The sequence below is a fragment of the Ictidomys tridecemlineatus genome, chromosome 5 (assembly GCF_052094955.1).
Source record: "Ictidomys tridecemlineatus isolate mIctTri1 chromosome 5, mIctTri1.hap1, whole genome shotgun sequence".
NCBI classification, from domain to species: Eukaryota; Metazoa; Chordata; class Mammalia; order Rodentia; family Sciuridae; genus Ictidomys; species Ictidomys tridecemlineatus.
In genome coordinates this window covers 88,359,508-88,382,487 of record NC_135481.1, presented here as the reverse complement: position 1 = coordinate 88,382,487, position 22,980 = coordinate 88,359,508, and the positions used below count along the sequence as shown (strand labels likewise).

The 22,980-nt window shown below is 38.2% G+C and overlaps 1 long non-coding RNA gene across 1 annotated transcript in view; it reads left to right on the top strand.

Moving 5' to 3' along the window:
* The first annotated feature begins 4,298 nt into the window (after window positions 1-4,298).
* The window catches only part of LOC120886836 (uncharacterized), a 227,101-nt gene continuing 208,419 nt past the window's right edge, over window positions 4,299-22,980 (top strand). Inside the window, exon 1 of the long non-coding RNA XR_013439056.1 lies at window positions 4,299-4,399. This is a non-coding gene — a long non-coding RNA (uncharacterized LOC120886836). The remainder of the gene's footprint in view (window positions 4,400-22,980) is intronic.

Sequence of the window (22,980 nt, the reverse complement as noted above, 5' to 3'; positions counted from 1 at the left end):
GATAGTAGGGGATAGGAAAGGTAGCAGAATACAACAGTCACTAATATGCCATTATGTAAAAATATGAGTATGTAACAGAAGTGAGTCTGCAATTTGTATTTGGGGAACCCAATTGAGTCAAATGTATGAAAGATGATATATCATGAGCTCTGTAATATTTTGAACAATCAATAAAAAAATGAAAATTAAAAAAAAAAGCTTCTCTTTTCTCACTTTGGAACCCATGAGCTGTCCAAGAGTGCTGAGTTGGTTTGTAATTCTCCTTTCTCAGTTGACAGGGGTTGAGGCAGTTGGAAAGGCTGCTAGTTGAGAGGATCACTGGCAGTTTGGGAAGAGGAAAAGAAGGAAAGAAGGACAGGTGGGAGGAGGAGCAGCAGCAGTTTCTTTGTAAGTTGAACACTATCTAAAGGAGATGCAGAACTCAAATGCTAATTCAAAATCTCCTGCAACAGGAAGATGAAGTTGAACATTCAGGTACTGCATGGAGTTAGTTAGCTTTTCATCTCTGTGACCAGAAAGACTTGACAAGAACAATGTAGAGGAGGAAAAGTTTACCTGGAACTATGGTTTCAGAGGTCTCAGGCCATAGATGGCCAAGTCCTTTGCTCTGGGGCCTGAGGTGTAGAGGAAGAAAGCAGATCAGAACATGGGACACTCACCAGGAACAAAATGTAAATCTAAAGGTCTGTCCCCAGCGACCTACTTCCTCCAGCCACACCCTGCCTGCCCACAGACAAAACCTAGTTAATGGTGATTAACTTAATCAGAGGTGATTAATCTTAATCAATTAATCTACCGATTAGGTTACAACTTTCATAATCTAATCTTTCACCTCTGAAAGTTCTCTTCTGGTCTCACACATGAGCTTTTGGGGGATACTTTGTATCTAAACTATAACAATAACCACTCAAATATTTATTTTTCAATGGTTTTTATTTTCAGAGATTTTCCACAGTTGGTTTCTGGAGATTTCTGTTCCTATTGACTGGGTTTTATTGATAGAGTAACAGATTGTTTTTGAGTTGCTCTGTTGTCATCATTTGCTAGTTCTTCTAGGTTCCCGCTTTCCTGAAGATGTTTCTGACGCTTCTGTTTGCCCGAATGTTTCCATCATAATCATTATCTTTGGAAGTCAGAACTCACTGGATCCTAACTGCTTATTCATAAGAGAAGTCTTAGGGCCTGATGATGGCAGTCATTAGATGTCAAAGCCAGCGTGATAAAAGCATGAGCTGGGAGATGAAGTAGAAGTTCAAAGGAATCACAGGTCAAAGGTAGAAACCAGAGTAGAAATGAAAAAAAAGGTAGATTGTAAAAATTCATGGCCATCTGTGGAAGTGTGATATCTGGGATCACTCTCTCTCATGGAAGGTGAACAGCTTAGCTTGTTTTTCCCCTTGCTTGACTCTGGGGAATGCTTTATCATTGGCCCTCCTGGACTAAAACTTGCTTTTGGGCGATTTTAATGATTCTACAAATTATTTTGAGGTGGTAAGCTCTTTTGAAAGCTCTCTTGTAGTCTTTGAAACTATTACTTTATTGTATTAAATCACCTACAGATATGGCTAGATCCTGATGCAGACTTGTGATAGGTGGTTATCTTTGTCTTCATTCATACTCACCTTTTACTGCAAATTAGTGGCAATGTTGGGAATCTGGAGTTTCCTGCAACATTTGGGTTGGGTACCCATCACCCATATGTAGTGGTTGAAAAATGCTGCTTCCTAACGCTGTGTGTGCAAAAGTTATTTCCTGCAAAAACAACGTGTGGCTGTGCTAGGGAGAAGGCGTAGCAATTCAATTTCTCTTTTCTCTTCAGTCCTTCTATCTTCCCTATGCATGTTCCTGAATTCAAGTTATATAAAAATCAATCCTATCATCTAATTGCCTGGTCGTATGGAACATTCAGCATTAAGAAAATGTCATTAAAAAGAATGGTGGCCTTTAAAGGGCTTTTTATTGATTTTCAATGGGTTTAACTGCTATCCTGAGGCTTTCAGACAACATTATCTCTTCCTATTGAAAATAGATTGTACTTTTTGTTTTTAAGCTGCACTTGCCTAGTGCAAAGAAGCTACTGAAATCAGTCTTAATATACCAAACTGAGGACATTACCGTGAGATTCATACTTAGAAGTAACTTTGGATACCTGTAAGGACCAAAGGAAGTTATGGGAAATGGAAAAAAGAGGAGAAAGAAAATGGTAACTTGTAGCCAAGAAAGGGCTACATCAGGTACTGACAAATAGAACAAGTAACCTGAAGACCCTGAGAGGCCAACTATGTAATTAGACTCTCTACCACCAGTGATCTCCAAGTGTTTGAGGAAGATACCCCTGTTTTGAGTGCTCTTGAGTGCTGTGAAGGAAAAATGACAATTGTCTGGGTTGGAAACAGTGCCACTCTGAGATTGTCTTTGAAGAAGTGGACAAGAGAAGGGAAAGCAGTTTCCAAGTAGCTGAAGATAATAAACCACAGATGACTCTGAGCCAATGGTTACTAATGAGCGTCTTTAGGATGGCCAAGGTCAGGACTAGCATCAATAGAGGATACTGGAGCAGGGGGATGGCTGAGCTGTGAGTAGTTTCTCTGATGTGGTTTGACTAACTTCCCTCAATAATGCTGCCCCCTCCCCCACTTTGATAAAGTGGTTTTATTAAAGGCCCAATCCTGGGGAGGCATAGGAGCTATTTAAATACATAGGCACTTCTGGAAGTCTTTCAAGTATCTGGGGAAGAGAAGGCCCATATAAAAATAGCCAATTAGAAAAGATTTCAAATGTTCCCAATACAGAGAAATGATACATGACTGAGGTGACAGATATGTCAATACCCTGATATGATCATTACAAATTGGATACATGTATTGAAATATGATACTGTGCCCCACAAATATGTACGGTTACTAGGTTTCAATTAAAAATATAAATTATAAAAGGCTGAGATGTTCTTCTCTTTATGTAGTTGAGAATTTGGGGCATTGAGTTTTTTTTTTCTTGGACATGCCCTCTTATTGTATACCCTGCATTTGCAGACTAAAACAGATGGCACAGAATTATTTGTGCGTTGGACTCTAATTGCTCTTCTGGACTCAACTTTTACCTTGTTTTTCCCTGCAAGAATACCCCTGATGTGCGTTTTAACTATATTGTATCTTCCATAAAAAATAATGAAGGGAAAGATTTTCTACTATTTTATCTTTCACTCCATGGTTATACTTAAGAACTGAGAGAAAGATGTCATAAATTCTGTTGTGTAGCATTGAAATCTCCTAAGACAAGGATCCTACACTTTCAGCCCTTTTGAACATTTTTACTAAATCTCACATTGTCACTTTAAATTCTCTTTATCTCAAATGGTCCTCTCTCCTCTTCTTTTCTTTTCAAACTGGTTTTTCTTTTTGGCTCCTTTATTGCTGTTAATGATCTGCTTTTCCACTAGTCTGCCTTGAAAATTCTGTGAGACTAAGCACATAGTTATTGAGTAATAAGTGCAGATCACGGGGTGTCTTAGTCTGGGCTGCTGAAACAGAATATCATTATTAGGTGACTTAAAGGACAAAAATTTATTCCTCACAGCTCTGAAGGCTGTAAAGCCCAAGATCAAGGTGCCAGTAAATGTAGTGTCCCCTTCCTGCTTTGTAGAAGGCCATCTTGTCTCATCCTCTCATGGTGGAAGGGGGAGAAGGTAGGAGAAGGGACAAATCTTTGCAACAGTCTAAAGGGCACTAATTCTGTTCACGAGGGCTCCACCTTCATGAAGAGAAAGGGGAAAGGAAAGGGTGTAGGATGCGGAAGATGGAGTGCCTGTGTTTTTTTCTTAGTAATCTCATTCCTGAAGGCGTCACCCCCATGCCTAATTACCTCTTAACGTTTCCATCTCCTATCACTTTCACATTGGGGGGGGGTGAGATTTTAACATATAAAATTTTGAGGAAGCACAAACAGTCATTCCATAGGTTAAAATCTGTGGAGAAGACAGAGATGTATCGACATAGATTTTATCATTTTAATGAAGAAATTGGGCAGGTACGAGGGTCCTTATGAATTGCACCATGGCTATTCGTGGTGTGGTGAGGAGGTGCACTGGGAGGCTGCTGTGGCGCACTGCCGGGAGCCCCTTCAAGAAGGAGACCCTCATTATCCCAGGCACCTGGAGCCTTGGCTGCTTCAGACTCTCACCTGAGTTCCTGGGAGCCCCTTGCCCTTTGCCTGCAGAGGGAGTTCTGCCCCGGGATACACGCCCTCGAGGAGAACTGGCCAGCTAGGGCGTATGAGGGGAGGGCGTGGCCTAGAACAAGTTAACCCCCTCAGCAGGGCCTGGACCTCCAGATATTCTTGGCGTCAGCGGCAGTGCTCAGCCCTCCCTCTGATCCTACCTGCTTCCCTCGCTCTGCTACAGGTGAGACTCCCCAATAAACGCAAATCACTGGGAGCCTCCCCCACTGGGAATCCAACCTGAGACAGTGGTTATGGCATTGGCGCCCCACAAACCTGCCATATTATATTAACACTGGTTGCAGTAATTCAGTTTAAACAGATTAAACTGGTTCAGCTCCCCCCAGCAGATTTCAGAGGATGCATTACTCCTCCCTTGCCTCTGCTTCCCTTTCCCTCAATTGTTCGAGAACTCAGAGAGGCTTTCTGGGTCTAAATAATTGTCCCACTTTCAGGTGTGGACCACCCTCAAAGCTGCTTGCAGGGCTCCGCCAGCTGTTGGCCCAGGCCCAGCCCTGGGAGGCGGCTTGCAGGGAAGCTGCCCCAGACCTGGCTGCGGTGAGCCTGGTGCCTGGGAGACTCCACTTCTTATAGGGCGACCTTTGCCCGGTTCCCTGAACTCCAAGTCTTCTTGTTAGCTCCTTTCAGGCATATCCCAGACCCTTTCCAGCAGCTCTGAAGAGGGGGAGCTGTGACCCAATCCAACCTCAGGGCAAACAAGGGACAAGGTGTATTTTTTTTTTTTTTTTTTAGTTGTAGATGGACACAATACCTTTATTTTATTTGTTTCTATTTTTATGTGGTGCCAGGGATCAACCCAGTGCCTCAGGCATCCTAGACTAGCAGCACTGTACCACTGTGCCACAACCCTGGCCGTGTGTGTGTGTGTGTGTGTGTGTGTGTGTGTGTGTGTGTGTATTTCAGTACTTTTATAAAGAAAAAATGATGCGTTTTTGTTACATCCAAGAACAAGGAATGGACATTTCTTCAGGGCTACTTCTGTGTCTTTTGAAACTCTTTAAACAGTTTTCTCTTAGGTTTAAATATATTTTGCTCAGTTTTTGTGTAAATTTTTTTTTACTAAATTTTTGTCACATAAATTTAATTGCCTCTAATATTTTGTCTAACTTTTATGTGTTTGAGTAACTTTTGGTATTTAAAAAAATGTGTCTTCAAACTGACTTTTCCACTGTTCACATTCCATCAGTCCCTCCAGACACATATCTGGTGAAAGTTTCATGAATTACTTTTCCTACTTGAATCATGTCTTTTCTTGTTTTTGACCTGCATTAAGTTGTTTGTTACTGTTCTTTTTAAAGCATTTGCCACTTTGTACCTTGCATTGTAATTCTGTGTTTTATTTTTTCATTTTTAAGATGGTGACATCACTTTATTTATGTTCTGTGGTTTAAGTGCTTTCTTTCCATGTAATGGTAAAACAATGGAGTTTAAGTCCTAATTAGCAATCAGCAAAGGTAATAAGCTGCTGTTGCTGTTTGGTTATTGTTAACAAAACGTATGACCTTGGGAGAGCCTCCTCTAGCTCTTAATTCCTTACTGAAGTTGAATTAGTTTATAAAGAGAAGCTGACTTCTTCACCATACTTTCCATTCTACAATACCCACCATTCGGTATTATAGGAATATACCCTGCATTTGGGAATCCCTTAATTCCAAACATTTTGTGTTCAATATGTTCCCAGTTTTCTCTTTTGCTTGTAAATTTGTGATAGAGTAAAATTTTGCAGACAAACTCAATCAGGTGTATCTTTATTACAATAATTAAGAATATTCTTGAAGATTCTTCAAAATTAAGCCAGTGTGGTGGATGCCTATAACCCCAGCTACGTGGGATGCCTAGGCAGGAGAAACAGAAGTTAGAAGGCAGCTTTAGCAACTTAATGTCTCAAAACAAAAAGGGATAGGTATGTAGCTCAGTGGTGAAGGACTCCTGGGTCAATCCTGAGTACCACGGGAAGAGAAAAAATATTCAAAATTAGTTAACTTTATTATTTTTGTAGTAAATTGAGATTGAAGATTGAGAATAATCATACAAAAGTGAGATACCTCTATTATAATGTCTTAATATTTGTGAAGGTCTTAAATACATAGAGTATTTGAGTATCTCTATTCTAGTGAATTTTTTCTCTTCAGATGGTTTTATTATATAGTATATTTTTCATTAAGACAGTGTTAGAGAAGCAAATTTTCTTCATTGTCAAATTAAAACATTGTAAGGTCTTATAGCAACTAATGTTTTCACCTGGATCTAAGATGACTGATGGCCCTGGTTACACTCAAGTAGATATCACTCAGGTGAATCACCCAATAGAGGACAGTGAAGTATTTCTCAAAGTGTAGTCCTTGGACCAGAGTTTGACATAAGGACTAAGAAACACACTTCAGGTGATTCTGCTGGATGCTAGTGTGGAAATCATTGAGCTGATGTTGGTCATATCCAATTTGGAGATCATTGAATATGGCTTTCTCGATTATTACCTTTCAAGAATTGTTAAAGAAAAAACCCTTGCCTATCTCTTATTCATAGAAGTAGGGACTATTATAATTAAGGAATCTTAGCAATCATCTAGTCCAATAATGCTATTTCTCAAGCAAACCCACCAAGATCCATAAAATAAAGTTCAAGCACCTAGTTCAGTCTCTTAATATTGGAGTAGAAGGCAGAAACGATGATCTTAAGTGGGAGTAACTGGGCATTCTCAGCATGTGATGGGACTAGTAGTTGATCTTGGCTTTGTCACAGGTGAATCCTAAGTCACTGATACTTTTCTATTTTGCCCTATACTTAAATACAGAATGGAGCAACTAAATGAATATTCTGGCATGTGCTAGTGACTACTGGTGTGTATCACGACTCAGGCTTTCATTACTTCTTGATAAATTAAGTTGTTTACTTTCGGGCTACTGGAGAGGAATATAACATTTAGAGAAAGAGGTCTCCCAACTCCAAATCCTATACTGAGTTTAAGCCTTTATAGTCAGAAAAATGTAATAAGCTGCTGTTGCTGGTGTTTTGTTAATATCTAAATGCATGACCTTGGGAGAGTCAGTGAGACAGGGGCCACCACAGGAACAAAGGGCAAATGCACTTCTGTACTCATGGCCTGACAGCAGTGTCAGGAGGCTTGCTGTGTGCCAACCTCGACTAGTGTCAGCTTTGGGTCGTGGAGGTCGGTGCCTGTGTTCTCTTGAGTGGCTGCACAAACTTTACCACAGGGCAAAATGCTTGGGTTGAGTGCCAATTTACATTCCCACTCCTGTAAGTGAACAATAAACCCAGCTCCTTCTTTACTTCAGGGAGCCAGCCTGATGTTTTGTTGGAGCTGTCTCCCCTCAAGTGGAGACCCCAATAAAAGCTTTGCCTATATGTTCCTTTCCTGAAGTGATTTCACTTCTATTTTGGGGTTTAAATATCTGGTATCAACACCTCTACATTTTAATTCCTCGTTATTAAAAAGGTTCCTACTCCTGGATGTACTGTGAAACTCTGTTGTTCAAATGTTAATGAAATGCTTAGAAAAATGAAATGTTGGAAAACGGTGTATGAAGTATGTTGTTGTCATTTTTCATTGTTACTTAAAGTAAGATACACTTTTCCTTTGAATAATAAATTGATGTTATGATTTTTTCTCAATTTATTTTTGGTGGCTTCAAAAGGCATAATAAAATAAAAAAAAATCAGCACTGAGGAAGAAAGGAGAATAGCAACAGCTTTGTTCATAGGATAGGAAAAGTCAATATAGATATGATTTACATTGTACCCTGCTGATCTTGCTTCACAGTGTTCTCATCCAAGGAGAGTTGCCAGGCCTAAAGCCCTTTAAACATTTTTCAGATTCTTTAAAGAGACAATTGATAACTGGGTGAGCTCTACTGTATGTCCAAGTCAAGGGGTCTCATGGCTTTTGTCTGTCTTCTATGTTCTCTAGTTGGGAGGTTGTTGCTGGTTGATGATAATAAACATATAACCAGATTCACATTTTCAAAACTCTTCCAGTAACAGGGAAAATACATTTTTGAAAAATCTGTTAGGGAATACATAGTGAGGAGGATATAGAAAACAACCTAGTGAATATTTACGTAAATTAGAGATCAGTAAAAGGTAACTGGGGTTGGGGGATGGTTCACACTGAGATCACCTCTTTCATTGCAGTGACAGTTGTTAAAAATGGACAGAACAATAGTACGTTGTCTGTGGCACAAGGTAATTAGGCTGAATCTCAGGACACACACACACACACACACACACACACACACACACACACACACACACTTCATTGAAGCTCAGCCTTCACTTTCCAGCTGAAAGAAATGAAAATAGTGTGAAGTTTAGACAGAGCAAAGATAATAACTTGAGATGGAAATGCAGTAGGGTTGTTGATAAGAGCTATTTTTAAAATAAAGTGAGAATTGATTGACTTCTAGGTGAAGAGAAAGAGGGGGAAGGAAAGAAAAATGATAGGCTAGAGACGTGATTTAGGGTATGTTCAAGGAAGAAAGGCTCTGTCTTCATTGGCGGTGGAGGCAGAATGTATTGGGATCTTTCATTCCTCTTCCCTCCTAGGTTGACAGTCTATAGTTTCATACTTGGAAGTTGGGTTTTGGGGTTATGTATTTCTGATTTGAGTGAAAAAGCTCTCATTGTTGAAGAAATGAGGATCAGTATACCAAGGTCTGGAAATAACATTTTATTAGTGGAGCCACGACCCAGAGGGATAATTCCCATCGTCTCAGCCCTGAGCACAGAGAGTTTTTTACTTTTACAAATAAGCAAGTTTTGGGTAAATCAAAGCAAGAGAATTGGTGCAATTCTATTGGAGGTTGCATTCTGCATTCCTTATATTGGTACAAGCTTGTCAGCAAGCTAGGGACTTGTTATGGTTTGGATGTGAAGTGTCCCCAAAAAGCTCATGTGTGAGATAACGCAAGAAGGTTTGGAGAAAAACGATTGGGTTATAGCCTTAACTTAATCAGTTAATTAATCCTTAATGGATTAACTGGTGGTAACTGGAGGCAGGTGGGGTGTGGTTGGAGGAAGTGGTTCATTGGGGGGCGTGGCTATGCCTTATATATTTTGTATCTGGAGGGTGGAGTCTCTCTGCTTCCTAATCATCATGGGAACTGCTTTCCTCTGCCACAGTCTTGCGCCATGATATTCCTCTCACCTCGAGCCCTGAGGAATGGAGCTGGCTTTCCATAGGCTAAGACCTCTGAAACTGTGAGCACTCAAACTTTTCCATCCCTAAAATTGTTCTGGTCAGATCTTTTAGTCACAGCAGCAAAAAAGCTGACTAAAACAGGACTCTTAGTTTATACAGCTTAGGGAAGTTTACTGCACTAAGTCTAAAGGGGAATCACTCTGTCCCTACTACATTGTTTCCTACTTCTGCTACTGTCATTACCTGTTTATCTGTTACAGCTATCTGTTAGCTGCCTCAAGTCTCTATGGTTAAATGTCAGTAAGCAGAACTGCTGTGTGCCAGGGTACAAAACCACAGCTTGTCAGCTCTTAAACTGCTAAAGTTTCCACTCTGTTGTACCACCTCATGAACCTTAGCACGGGGTCAGTGTTAAGCTTGGCAATTAATGATATCAAATGATGGATTTGGATACCATTTGCAGACTAACACAAAAGGGATGAAGGTGAGCATCATCTGTTACAGGGCAGTGGTTCTCAAACTTTTGCCATGTGATTCAGTAGGTCTGGGGAAGCCTGGAAATTTGCATTTCTAATGAGCTCCAGATGATATTGGCGCAGCTGATTTCAGGACTGCAATCTGAGATCATTTGCTTTTGGGGTTTAAATTTACCCTCTTTCTAAGAAGTCTGGCAAAGCCAGTTACCACTTTCCAGAATTGACTTGATTTTTTTTCAGTTTGTTGATCAAGTTGAAAGTGATTTTTAGATCTTTTTCAAAGGCTTTAAACGACAACCTGAGGGCTCTGAAGACTAACAGGGAGGATTAACTATCATTATACGTGTACTCTGAAAGCCTGAGCAATCATTAGGATGGATGGGTAACCTGGCTGCTGTATCGCAGTGCTGTGCATAATAATAGGTGAGATGCTGGCAGCCAGAGGTAGGTGACTTTTAATGTGGTGCCTAATAGACTGATCAAATGAGAAATAAAAATGGACTTGAGTTCTACAGCGCCTTTGCACTTTCTATATGAAACCTTAGAATCTCCTGTCAAAACTGTAAGCTTAGTCATCTTCTCCCCTTTCTCATATGGCAATAGAATTGCTTTGGAGTACTTTCAGTTAAAAATAAAAACAAGGGCCAACATCAGGTTAATGAAGACATTTTCACCTCATAGCGAGAACTCTAGGTGACTGCTAGGGTTGGTTCAGTGGCTCAGTGAAGTCACAGTTGCTTTCTCTACAACTCTTGATCTTCTCCTGTACTAAAATCTACCTTGCTTGTTGTCTAGCATGTGGGCTGCCCCGAAGGATGTTCCATATACACCAGGAAAGAGTATGTATCCTGATTTTATTCTTCAAGTGTTCCATAAATGTCTGTTTCCATTTGTCCTCTCTTGGCAGCTGGGTAGGGAGCCACCTAGTTGCCTTGGTGTGTATGCCTACCCCAGAGCTGCTGTCATATTGAGCCTGGCCTGGGGGAAGTGAGATGTGAGGATCTCATAGCTCAAATGCTTCAGGCTCTTAACACTCTTACCAGGACTTACTAGCTTTTCTTGAATAGTTGTTTGCCATTGACTGTGTGCCCTTCCCAGAGATGATAATGATGATGATGACTTTTTTTGATAGCATTTTCAGCACTTGAATGGTTGCATCAAGGATGAGAGGGTCCAAGGTATTCATATTGCTGCCTCAGAGGTTGAACTGTTATCTATGTGATCCTAAGTGTATCTTTCTATTCTTGTATATTAACTAAGTTAGAGCTAGATCAGTGAAATCATAGTAGGTTAAAAGTAGGTAAGACAATGGAATCTTACTCAGCCATGAAGAAGAATGAAATTATGGCATTTGTCTGCAAATGGATGGAAATGGAGACTATCATGCTAAGTGTAATAAGCCAATCCCAAAAAACCAAATGCTGAATGTTCCGATATGTGGATGCTAACTCATGATAGAGGTTGGGGGAGGGAAGAATAGAAGTTCAGTGGAATAGGCAAAGGAGAAAGAAGGGAAGGGAGGGAGGGGGAAAAGGAAAGATGGTGCAGTATTTCTGCCCTAATTTTTGTATGTTCTTATATGAATACAAAACCAGTGTAACCCCACGTAAAGTACAACCACAAGAATGCGATCCTAATAAGTTATACTGCATGTATGTATGTCAAAACACACTCTACTGACATGTATATCTAAAAAGAATAAAATCTCAAAAAATATAAAATATATGAGAATTTTACTGGTTTTTGTTATAAGGCCTTTAGAACATTTTCTTTTGGTATTTGTGAAACAACTCATTAGGATTGTTGTGATTATGTTTAATATATTTTATCTATGATCATAGGTTAATTTACCATTTATTTATATTCTATTAATTATTTTTCCAGAAAATTTTCTGTGTTATTATACCAATCTTTTCAGGTTCATATTTTTCTATTTCTTGGTTCTATGTAAGTGGTATTGTGCTTTACATTTCAATTCCAAGTCTTCATTGCTGATACACAGAAATAAAATTGACTTGAATTTTTATTAAAATATTTTTATTAAAATTTTATTAACAAAAAATCAACTTTCCCAGACATTGTCTAAATAGAGTTCTGATAACAAATTTATAATCTAAAGACTATAAGTGAAAACCATTGACTTATAGTGAACAGATAAAGGAAAATGAATTTTATGTTACAAGATACTAAATAAGCATAAGTTTCACTTAAATTTTGTGGCATCTTATATGCAAATATCACTAATGTTATCATTTTTCATTTTTTAAAAGGTGATTCATAATGCAAGCTTTGCATTCTCAGGAACCACTTATTTCAATTTTTTTAACATAAAATTTTTCAGTTGCTACTGAAACATCAGTTGCTATTGAAACAAAGGACCTATGAATTCAATCAAAGCTGAAAAAAAAATTGAAGTTCAGTAATGTATTTTTGAGTTGGTTTTGCAGCAGGTAAATGACAGAAATGAAAGTAATACACTTTTGACTGTAACTTTGAGGCAATTTAATATTTAAAGATTAGTTTGATTAAATATTATGTTCCACCAAATCTTCTACACACCTTAAAAAATTCCAAAGAGAATTTGGTTATAACCAAATGGCCTGTGCCACCACTGAGGCAGTGCTTGGATTAAATGGGACTTGGCCATAACTAGTCTTAATAACGTGACACTTGTAATGTTGATTAATGTTTTTAACCTTATGAGCAGATGTGTACAGACTTACGATTATGACCAGAGGGAGAGATGAATGTGCTTACCTTTTGTTTGAGAAAGAGCTCAAATTGTTAGAAAGTAAACTGCTGTCCCTTTTTTATCCATAGGAGATTGGTTCCAGGACCTCGTGTATATACAGGAATCTGAGTTTGTTCAAGCCCCTTATGTAAAATGGCATGGTGTGGTGTTTGTATGTAATCTGTGGGCATCTTCCCATTGGTTAAGTCATCTTGAGATTACTTATATCTAATAGTAGGTATAGCTATGAAAAAGTAAATGCTACAAACATATTTGTTATACTGTATTGTTTAGGAAATAATGCCAAGCTGCTCGCATGTTCAGTATAGACGGTAGATGCAGGTTTTTTTTGCCTGGAAATATTTTCTGAGGTTGGTCTAATTGGGGTATGCATCTGCTGATGTGGAAGACTGATTGTATCCTGCCAAAGGCCAGGTTATTGTCTTTTACTACACACACACACATACACCCACCCACACCCACCATGGGCTATCTATGCCCTAACTACTCCTGACTCATGAGCTTCATCCCACTCATTGAGCCAATCAACTCCTGAGAACTAGACTGCAGAGTATTCAGATAGCTGTTGGTCACTACAGAAAAAGAGCGCAGGATGAGATTGAAGATTATAAATGAATAGCCCACCTTTGCCACCCTTATACTCCCCCTTCCCACTTGTTAGCAGGCTTTCTGATGAAACAAAATTGGAATTTCAAAGCAATGTTGTAATCCTTGGGATAAGGTACGAAAACTTCATTTCATTCTTGACTTCAGCCTGGATAGTTTTTGTGCTAAATAATAAAAACTACGGGTTCCTGTACATGAAGGAGGTGGAGAGACATAAGGTGATGTCCACTTTTCAGCGTTCATTCTTGTGCAGCTTTCATGTCTAGTATATTTAGAGTTGCAAAAGAAACTGACTTCTCTGCATTTATTAGCATTTACCTAAGAATCAGATAGCTGTTAATAGAAACAGGTGAAGTCTATTCACCTCTCCTGAGAAAAGTGCTCTCTGTTCCTTGATGACCTCAATTCATATTTCTGCAGCTGCTGCCTTTGCTCATTTTATGTAATTTTCTGTTAGATCTCACTGCCGCTTCTCTTTGATGTCCAGGTTGTTCCATTAGTGTGTGATCGTCTTAAAGTCATTATCTTAGTCTGTCAGGGTGGCTGTAACAAAATACCATAGACTGTGTGATTCAGCAGCAGACATTGATTTCTCACAGTTCTGAAGGCTAGACATCCAAGATCAAGGTGTTCCCAGATTCCGTTCTTGGGGAAGTGACCATCTTGTTGTTTTATCCTCACGTGGTAGAGAAAGGAAGTTTTGGGGCATGTGTGTGAATCAGAGCACTAATCCAACTAAGGGGAATCCTCATGTCCTCATCTAAGCTAAATTGCCTCCCATATGCCCCACTTTCTGGTACCATTACACTGGGGTTGGGACTTCATAAAAATTGTAGGGGGACATAATTAGTTTCTAGCAGTCCCAAGTTGATAGGCTGATACATGCAATTTTCAATCAGATGTGAGAGATCTGGGATGGCCATGACATTGGGTCTTAGAGTAGGGCAGTCCTACACCTTAGCGCTCCCACATCTGAGTGTTCTCACTGGGGAACCTCCTCAAAGAGTAGTCTGGGCTAACCTTTTATTTTCTTGCTCGGGGTATGTCAGTCACCATATCTGTTATTCAAGTCTTTGCTACATCTGCCAGGAGGCAAAGCAGGAGACTGTGTGAATAGGACTCTTGGAACTCTACCTGACTTTCTCCTTGGACTAGAGGTTCCACCAACGAAGACTTTTAAGTGGTAAGCAAGAGTGAAAGCATTCTGTATCATTATCAAGCTTCTTCCTCCTCTGAGAGTTCGGAGCTTCCTTTTAACTAGGAGGATTAGGGGGCGTTTCACAGAGAGCATCATTTCTGGGAAGTCTTTCTTTAAGGTCTGTTGTACCTTGAGTGTCCAGTTGGATGTAGTGAGATGCAGCACAAGGAGTTTTAAAAGGGAACAATATTAAAAAAAAACAGGAGTGAAAATGTGTGGAGCTGGAGGGAGAAGAATTCTGTTTTGTTGAGTTGAATTCAGAATACTAAGGATTTGGTATTTATGAGGAATAATTGGAAGATTTGGGGAAAATGTGATTTAATACTGGGGACTTTCTAAAACTGTGTGGCTTTTGTTTCTTAGGTCATAGCTTCCTGTTTCCCTTCCAGAGCTTGAATTCCTTTGAACTTCAAATTCTTTCCTGAGTTATTACTGTCTGTTTTTTTGGGTGGTCATGGAAGACTGAAAATGTCCTGCAGCTTCTGTTCTGGCAGCCCTCATCTGACACATCCAGATGTTTTGGTTTTCCTGAGCTGTGTTAGTAGATATGGTTATTTAGCCCAATGCAAGCCCCATACCAGACTGTAGCAGGCACATACTTGCACATAGTCTTTAGTGTTGTCTGTTTTATGCAGTATTTATTCATTTTTTAGTTTGTCAGTGCTGGGGCAGGAACCGAGGGCTATGTGTATTCTAGGCAAGGACTCTACCACTGAGCTACAACCCAGTCCCACATACTTTATTTATATGGAATCATAATTTATGTGCTCTTTTGTGATTTGAATCTTTTATTCGGTATTATATTTTCAAGATTCTATTATAGCCTAGTGATTGCTGTATTTTATCTTCATTGTTTCATTTGTTATTGCTTTACAACTCCTTTTGGGAATATACCACACTTTATCCTTTCTACTCTTTCTACTTTTAGTTTTTGAAAATGCTGAAATACATATTCATTCATATGTCTCTCTTCTGATAACACATGTGTAAGAGTTTCTCTAAGGTCTGTTGCCAGGGATATAATTGTTGGATCAAGGGAATGCGTGTGTTAGATTCCTTTTTCTAAGCAGTTTCAAGTTGAGACTTCCTGTTGCTCCATGTCCTATTGTTCAATTTTTAACCAAAATGGTAAAATTATATCTTGCTATGCCAATATATATTCATTTAAAAATACATGTGTAGATATAGGCATTTTCTTTGATTACTAATAAGCATCAGCAACTTTTTGTGTAGGGAGCAATAAATGAGAAGTCTTTTTTTTTTTTTTAACCCCACTACTGTGGTGGTAGTAGAATTTCTAATATGTCTGTCAATTTTTCTTAGGTTTATCATTTCATTAGACGGATCTAAGATTGCTGTAAGTCCTGATGATTCACAGCTTCCATCACTATCCTTACCCCTTATACCTTTCTGTTTACTTTGCCTGATGTTGTCTAGGTAGCTTAACTTGGCTGGTACTTTATCCACTTTGTGACTCAGATTTTCTGTATCTTCATATTTTGGTTATATGTACATTTATGTGTACATACAACATACATCTTTCTTTTACAGTATAAAAAATTATACAATTTCCTGCATTGTTGAAATTTCAAGTAATAATATTCATATATGAATCTATTTTACTTTGTACTCTTAATCTTGTATATTTTTCTGTTAGTAAATTTTGCATGTGTTGTACATATTTAGGTACATGCATACTTATTTTTTGGATTTTTTAAAATTAACCCGCTTTCTCTCTTCACTAGCTTAAAATTTGTATAATCTATTTTACTGTTTTCCATACAAGTTATAACAGAAATCCTTATAAAATTCAATTGTTAATCTCTACTCAGGTCCATTAAACACTAACTCACTGGATAGAAGTGGTACATTCTAGGATACTATAGCACAATGGAGTGATAATTGTACGAAAAACAATAGAGCTTGAGTGCTTCAAACACAATGGAATGCTAAGGAGACGGAAACATTAATTATCCTGTTTTGACATACATGTTTTGAAGTATCACTATCAAATAAGTACAATTGTTACTCAAAAATTTAAAATACTTAAGAAAATGTTAACTACTCTGATTTGATCATTACACATTGTACACTTATCACACAACCATGCTATACCCAATAAATTTGTGCATTGAAAATAACACCACAACTCAATTTGTTTCCTTCTCAATTATGATTTTTTTGGTATGCTTAAATTCTACATTTAAATTCTAAGAAGACTTTTTTTTTTTTTTTGCTAGTGCTTCTTACAATAGTTATGTAGATTTTTTTCTTCCTATTCTACACTGCCTTTGGTCTTCCTCTTGAATCTTAGCTCTTTCATGTGGGATATTTGATATCTTGATCTTTTTTAAGCATGCATGCTTTAGTATCTTTTCATGCAGTGTGATGGTTGGTTTTATGTGTCAGCATGACTGGGTTAAGGAATACCCAGACAGCTGGTAAAACATCATTTCTGAGTACTTCTGTGAGTATTTTTCAAAGAGTAGCATTTGACTCAGTAGATTGAAGAGCTGCCTTCACCAATGTGGGAGAGTATCATCCAGGCAGTTGAGGCCAAGAATAGAAAAAATTGTGGAGAAAAAGGGTGAATTAGATACTTATCTCTGAACCGAGATAATAGCTGCCACTGCTATTAGACTTCAGAGCTCCTGATTCTCAGTCCTTTGGGCTCAGTAACTCAGACTGAATTATATCCCTAGTGTTCAAGGTTCAGGTCATGAAACTCTTCATTTTCCAAAACAGCATGCACTAATTCCCATAATCACTGTGTGCACATGTGTGTATACATATATGTAGAAGAATTCTGTTTCAATTTCTTGGGACAACTGTGACTGATGCATGCAAGTTTCCAGAAGCAAACTCGAGTTTTTTTTTTTTTTTTTTTCCTCAAAGTGTACTTCCTTCATCTTTAATAATGTAGGATTTTGTGACTGGCTATAAAATTCTAGACTGGAAGTTTTGTTTTTTAGCACATTGAGCATGATCTTTTTTTCTTTCTTTTTTTTATTGGTTCAAAACATTACAAAGCTCTTGATATATCATATTTCATACATTAGATTCAAGTGGGTTATGAACTTGATTGTAATGAAAAAAGTCAAAATGATCTCTTATCTCTTTGGCTAATTTTAAGATTTTTTGGCTTTTGATGTTATATATTTTTTCCCAAATGAGCACTGTCTCTAATTGTGGAAATTATATATAAAATGAGATTTTTCTTTATTCGGTCTTTATTTGGCTTACCTAGATTTGATGTTTGGAGATTTTCAAAACTTATGGAATATTCTCATTGTTTTAATATTCCTCAAAATTCTCCCTATTTTTTTTCCTGGAACTTCCATTTGTTGTGGGTCAGATTTTTTATTTAGTTATATGTGAGAGTAGAATGTTTTGATAAAATCTTGCATGTATAGATTATTTCTTACTCTAATTAGGACCTTATTCTTGTGGCTATACATATGATGGTGGGATTCACCTAATTTTCCTATGTACATATATTAAAAAAAACTATGTGAGATTCATTTGACTGTAGGTTAGAAGTCACCTGTGTCAGATTTTCTTTAACCTTTCTCTCAAAACTACTTTGTATCTTTTGCCATGTTCTTGCTATTTATTTTTCAGTTCCTCATTTTTATCTCTAGCTCTGTCTAGTATGCTATTTAATGTATCTATTGTGTTCTTAATTTTAATCACTTATTTTTAGAAATTCTATTAATTTCATATGTATTTTGCCATTCTTTCATAATTTTATTATATTTTAAACCATTCCTTTTATTTTTATGTTCTTATTGTAATAGTTCTTTAGTCTTCTGTGAGGAATATTAGTATTCATTTCAGAATCTCAAATCTTTGCAGGCCTGATTCTTAGGTTTATTTATTTATTTATTGGTTTTACCTATAGTGATTTTTGTGTTTTATGATTTTGGACTTTAATATCACTTTGAATTTTCTCTATGGAAATATTTTTGAGGTCTTCAGAGGTAATTTGTGCTTGCTTCTGCCAGTTTGTCACTACCACTGCCCAATACAGAATCCCCAAATTCTCAGTTAAGATTTTATGAGTCACACAGATTGCATGGTTTTGATTTGCAGATGTCATGAGGTCTGAATTGTGGTTACCATTTCTCAGGGTGGGGTGGAGCTCTTTTTTCCTCCATTTTCCAATAGAATTGAGACTACTGCTTTCTTATGCCTGCCTTTTTATTTCCTTTTCACCCTTACACTCAAGGTGATACCTATTGGGATTTCAGTTTAATGAAGGAAAATTTCCTTTTGATTCCTTATTCACAGTTGCTCTAGGCTTTATTTATCTTCTGAAATGTAGAATTCAAAGAAGTAGGAGGGTTCCTGAATTCAAGAAAAATAAGGAAGCAAGTGGCTTCCATCTGGATGTTGGCCCCACATATTGTTTTAGATGGAATTAATCTAAATAAAAATCTGGAGATTTTTTTTACTTAATTTTTTAAAATTCCTAAATAATTTGACTTACTGGGATATTTTCTTTTCACAAAGTCCAAACTTCTCTTTCCCATTTATTTAGAGAAAATCACTCTGAAAAGCAATGTTGCCGCAGTCTGGCTGGGAACAATGAGGAGCCACTTGTCAAAAGAAACTATCTTTATTTTTAGAGCCACACACGCCAAACAAAACAGCTCCTCAGGAAAAACCCTTAGAGCCCAAATGCCACCACTGGCTTTCCACAAGCCTCTCTCACCAACTCCAGCCTCTCTCCACCTCCCACAATCCTCCTGCTCTTGAGGCCCATTGGCTGGGTCACTTGGGCGGAGCCAAAAAAGTCCCCCAATGAGCAGCTCCGTGGTCTGAAAGGGCAGGGAAACAGCCCAATGAGCATCACCGCAGAGGAGCCAATCAGCTAAATGTTGCTGGGCCGCTGTGAGCCAATCATCAGCTGGCAGTCTGAAAGTTTACTGAGGCCCCTTTGGCTGTGGCTCTCAACACAATGTGGTAGTTTCTTCTTTCTTAAAAATAATTTGAGGATTACCATTATTAATAAAACTATCTTAGAAAATTGTTAGTATAGGAGGAATTGGTAATTTATTAAAATAATTCAGTGGAATTAGACCAAATATACCCATTTAATACCTAATTTTCGAGGGCCATTATACACCAACTATTGGATAAGGTTGAGAGTCAATTTTCCTGCTATGTGAATACACGATTTTTCTTGAAGTGCCATATATAAAGTTACATTTTTGGAAATAACTTCCATGTTGAACCCAACTTTGTCTTCTATCTGTTAAAGCTGGGACAAAGTAGGTAGAAAATTTCAGATGTGCTCTGAAAGAATTGAGTGATCTTGAGGGGTTGAATTGTTTAGAGATAGTGTCACCATCACCTATTGTCACACAATATTTTGTTTAAAACCTATTTTAAACCCTCTTCTACCAATTAACTTCTCCTTTAAAATGGTTTTCTTTGCCTTTGAGCAAGGGCAAAGTTTCATTGTGCTTTATGAATCATTCAGATGATACGTTGAAGATGAGATATTTTCACTGACACCTGAGAAAAGCATTTCACTGTATCTTGCCATAAGAATAGGTAGCAATTAGGAAAATGATCTTAACTTCTCACCTTCATGTTAGTGACACCCACAACTCAGGGTTGCACTGGAAGGAGGGCAGTGCTTACTATACTAATGCCATTGATTTCTAAAAGAGCTTTAATGAACAGCCAGATAAGCCCATGCTGGCAACAATACCAAGCAAACACAACATTCCTGATTTCAGGAACAGGTGGAATGAAGCAACTTTCTGCTTTTGATGCCATCTTTGCATCCCCAGCACCACAGGCTTGCTGGCATGCAGTTAAAAATGTACATTGAATACATTTTGAGAACAGTATACTTTTCAATTTTAAGATAAATCCATTGAAACAAAAACTAAAAATCTAAAATGGTCATCTCCTTAAATATGAATATTGGAAAGATACATAATTTATTAACTAATTTTGCTCAATATTATGATTTTGTTCCATATTTTATGAACCAGCCATGACCTATATAGATTCCAGTTTTTTTTTCCCCCAGACATGCCATAATTAATGACTTTAGGCTTTGACCAAGACAGCCTTAATTTTGCCCTCAGCTTGAGTAAGCTTTAGACAGGTTTCCTCCTGACTTGAGGCTACTTACTTCCTTTTTCTTGGATTATTTATCTTAAAAATTGTAATTATAAATTCTTCCTCTACCCCTTTAAGATGAAACTTTTTGAAAAGTTTTATCAGGTTTATAAACCAGGATATGTACACATAATTCAAACAATTTAAGATATAGGCTTATCTGGTTCCATAACTTGATCTCAACTAATGCTGTCAATTGTATTTTCCAAGTATTTTCTAGATGAATAAACATGGAATTCACCACTTTTCCCCTAAATTTCTATGCCTACATTTTTCCTTCCAGTTGAAATCCCTCTTTCCTACAATCTCCTGTCAAAATTCTATCCATGCTCAGGACCCAGCGGGATTTCATAATTACCTTTGTAAACACAGAAGTGATTTTTTTCTCTGCTTTCTATTTTTTAAATACATACATTATGCTAATTAAATTATTTTTATGGTGGGCATTCTGAGACATGTAATATACCTTCCATTATTTTTAACTCTTTTTTTTTTTTTTTTTTTTGCACCAGAGATTGAACAACTGAGATGTACTTGCTCACTGAGCTGCATCCCCAGTCCTATTTTCTATTTTATTTAGAGACAGGCTCTCGCTGAGTTGCTGAACGCCTTGCCATTGCTGAGGCTGGCTTTGAACTTGTGATCTTCCTTGGTCTCCTGGCTGCTATGATTATAGGTGTGCACTGCTGGCATTCTTAAACTCTTTGAAGAAGTTTTTGTCTAACATATCTTTGTGTTTTCTCAATGATCTAATATCATTCTTCCATATAGTAGAAAATATTTTAAAGATATATTAGGTATGGGCTGGGGTTGTGGCTTAGGGGTAAAGTATTTGCCCAGCATGCATGAGGAACTGGATTCAATCCTCTGCACCACATAAAAATAAGATATTGTGTCCACCTAAAACTTAAAAAAAAATAAGAAATTTAAAAGATGATAAATTATGTAAGTCAACTAAAAACACATTAGTGACTGCAAAGTAATGTTCTCAACCCCTTCTCCATCTGAGCAAAGTTACATGGTAAGCAGTGGCTTTAACTGCATGCCCCAGAGGCCTCTCTTCAATTAAATGCGAGTTCCCAGGGAGATCAGAACTGCTGATTTTTGTTCTTATTAACCAGAATTATAGACATATTCAGTCGACTCCTTTTCCCAGTTCAGGAAAATATGAATACAGAGTATAGCAGGAAATGCCTTGGCTGAAAAGACACTGCATCCTATGTTGTCTCAAGTCAAACCCTCGTCTGTGCCGCAGTCTGGCTGGGCACAATCAGGAGCCACTTGTCAAAAGAAATGAACTTTATTTCTTAGAACCACACACGCCAAACAAAACTGCTCCTCAGGAAAACCTTCAGAGCCCAACTGCCACCACCGGCTTCCCACAAGCCTCTCCACCTCCCCCACTCCTCCTGCTCTTGAGGCCAATTGGCTGGGTCGCATGAGCAGAGCCAAAAATGTCCCCCAGTGAGCAGCTCCATGGATTGAAAGGGCGGGGAAACAGCCCAATGAGCATCACCGCAGAGGAGCCCATCAGTTGGCAGCTAGAAGTTGCTGGGGCCGCTGTGAGCCAATCATCAGCTGGCAGCTGGAAGTTTGCTGGCAGCTGAAAGTTTGCTGGGGCCCCTTCGGCTGTGGCTCTCAACATCTCCCCCTCTGTTTAAACAACAAGCATGTGGCTTAGGGACGGTGCCTGCCTTAGGTTGTCCAATAGTACATATGGTCCTTACCCGTTATCGGATGAGCTGACCTCAAGGTGTCAGCCTCCTGTCTTAGGTTGGTACCATTGCAATTGGATCTTACTTGTCACTGACTACCGGTCCAGTATACAGCCACACCTGTGGATAGGTCTTTGTATCAGCAGGGGGGTGAGGTTCTTTGCCTCAACAGTCTGACTTGAACAGGCAAAGTGGAGTTATAGCTGTGTGAGGTGGCAAATCTGAAATCTTTAATTCCTTCAACTCATGGATAGTAAAGAAAATGAGGATGTTCATTTTGGTTGGGCTCCAGAGTTAAAGGCCTTAAAAAAAAAAGTAAAGGAAAATCGGTGTGTAGATAAACACAAACTTGATAAATATACTGGATATGCCTAGAAAACGAAACACGTAAGTGATCTAGGTACCCGTGCCAGACCTTGTAAGAAGTAAAACTTCCCGAACCACTGCTGATTTACCAAACATCTGATCAGACTGTGTGTGAGCCAGCAATGAACCTTTATTATGTTAGCCACTGAGATTTTAGTCATTTGTAAGAAAAACTAGCACTAATAACTCCAACTAAAATACTATTCCTCAGTGACTACCAACAGATGGATAAAGACAATGCAGTATATTAATATGCTGGAATATTAAAGAGCTTTAAACAAGAAGGAAATCTTCCTATTTGTAACAACATGGGCAAACTAGGAGGGTGTTTTATT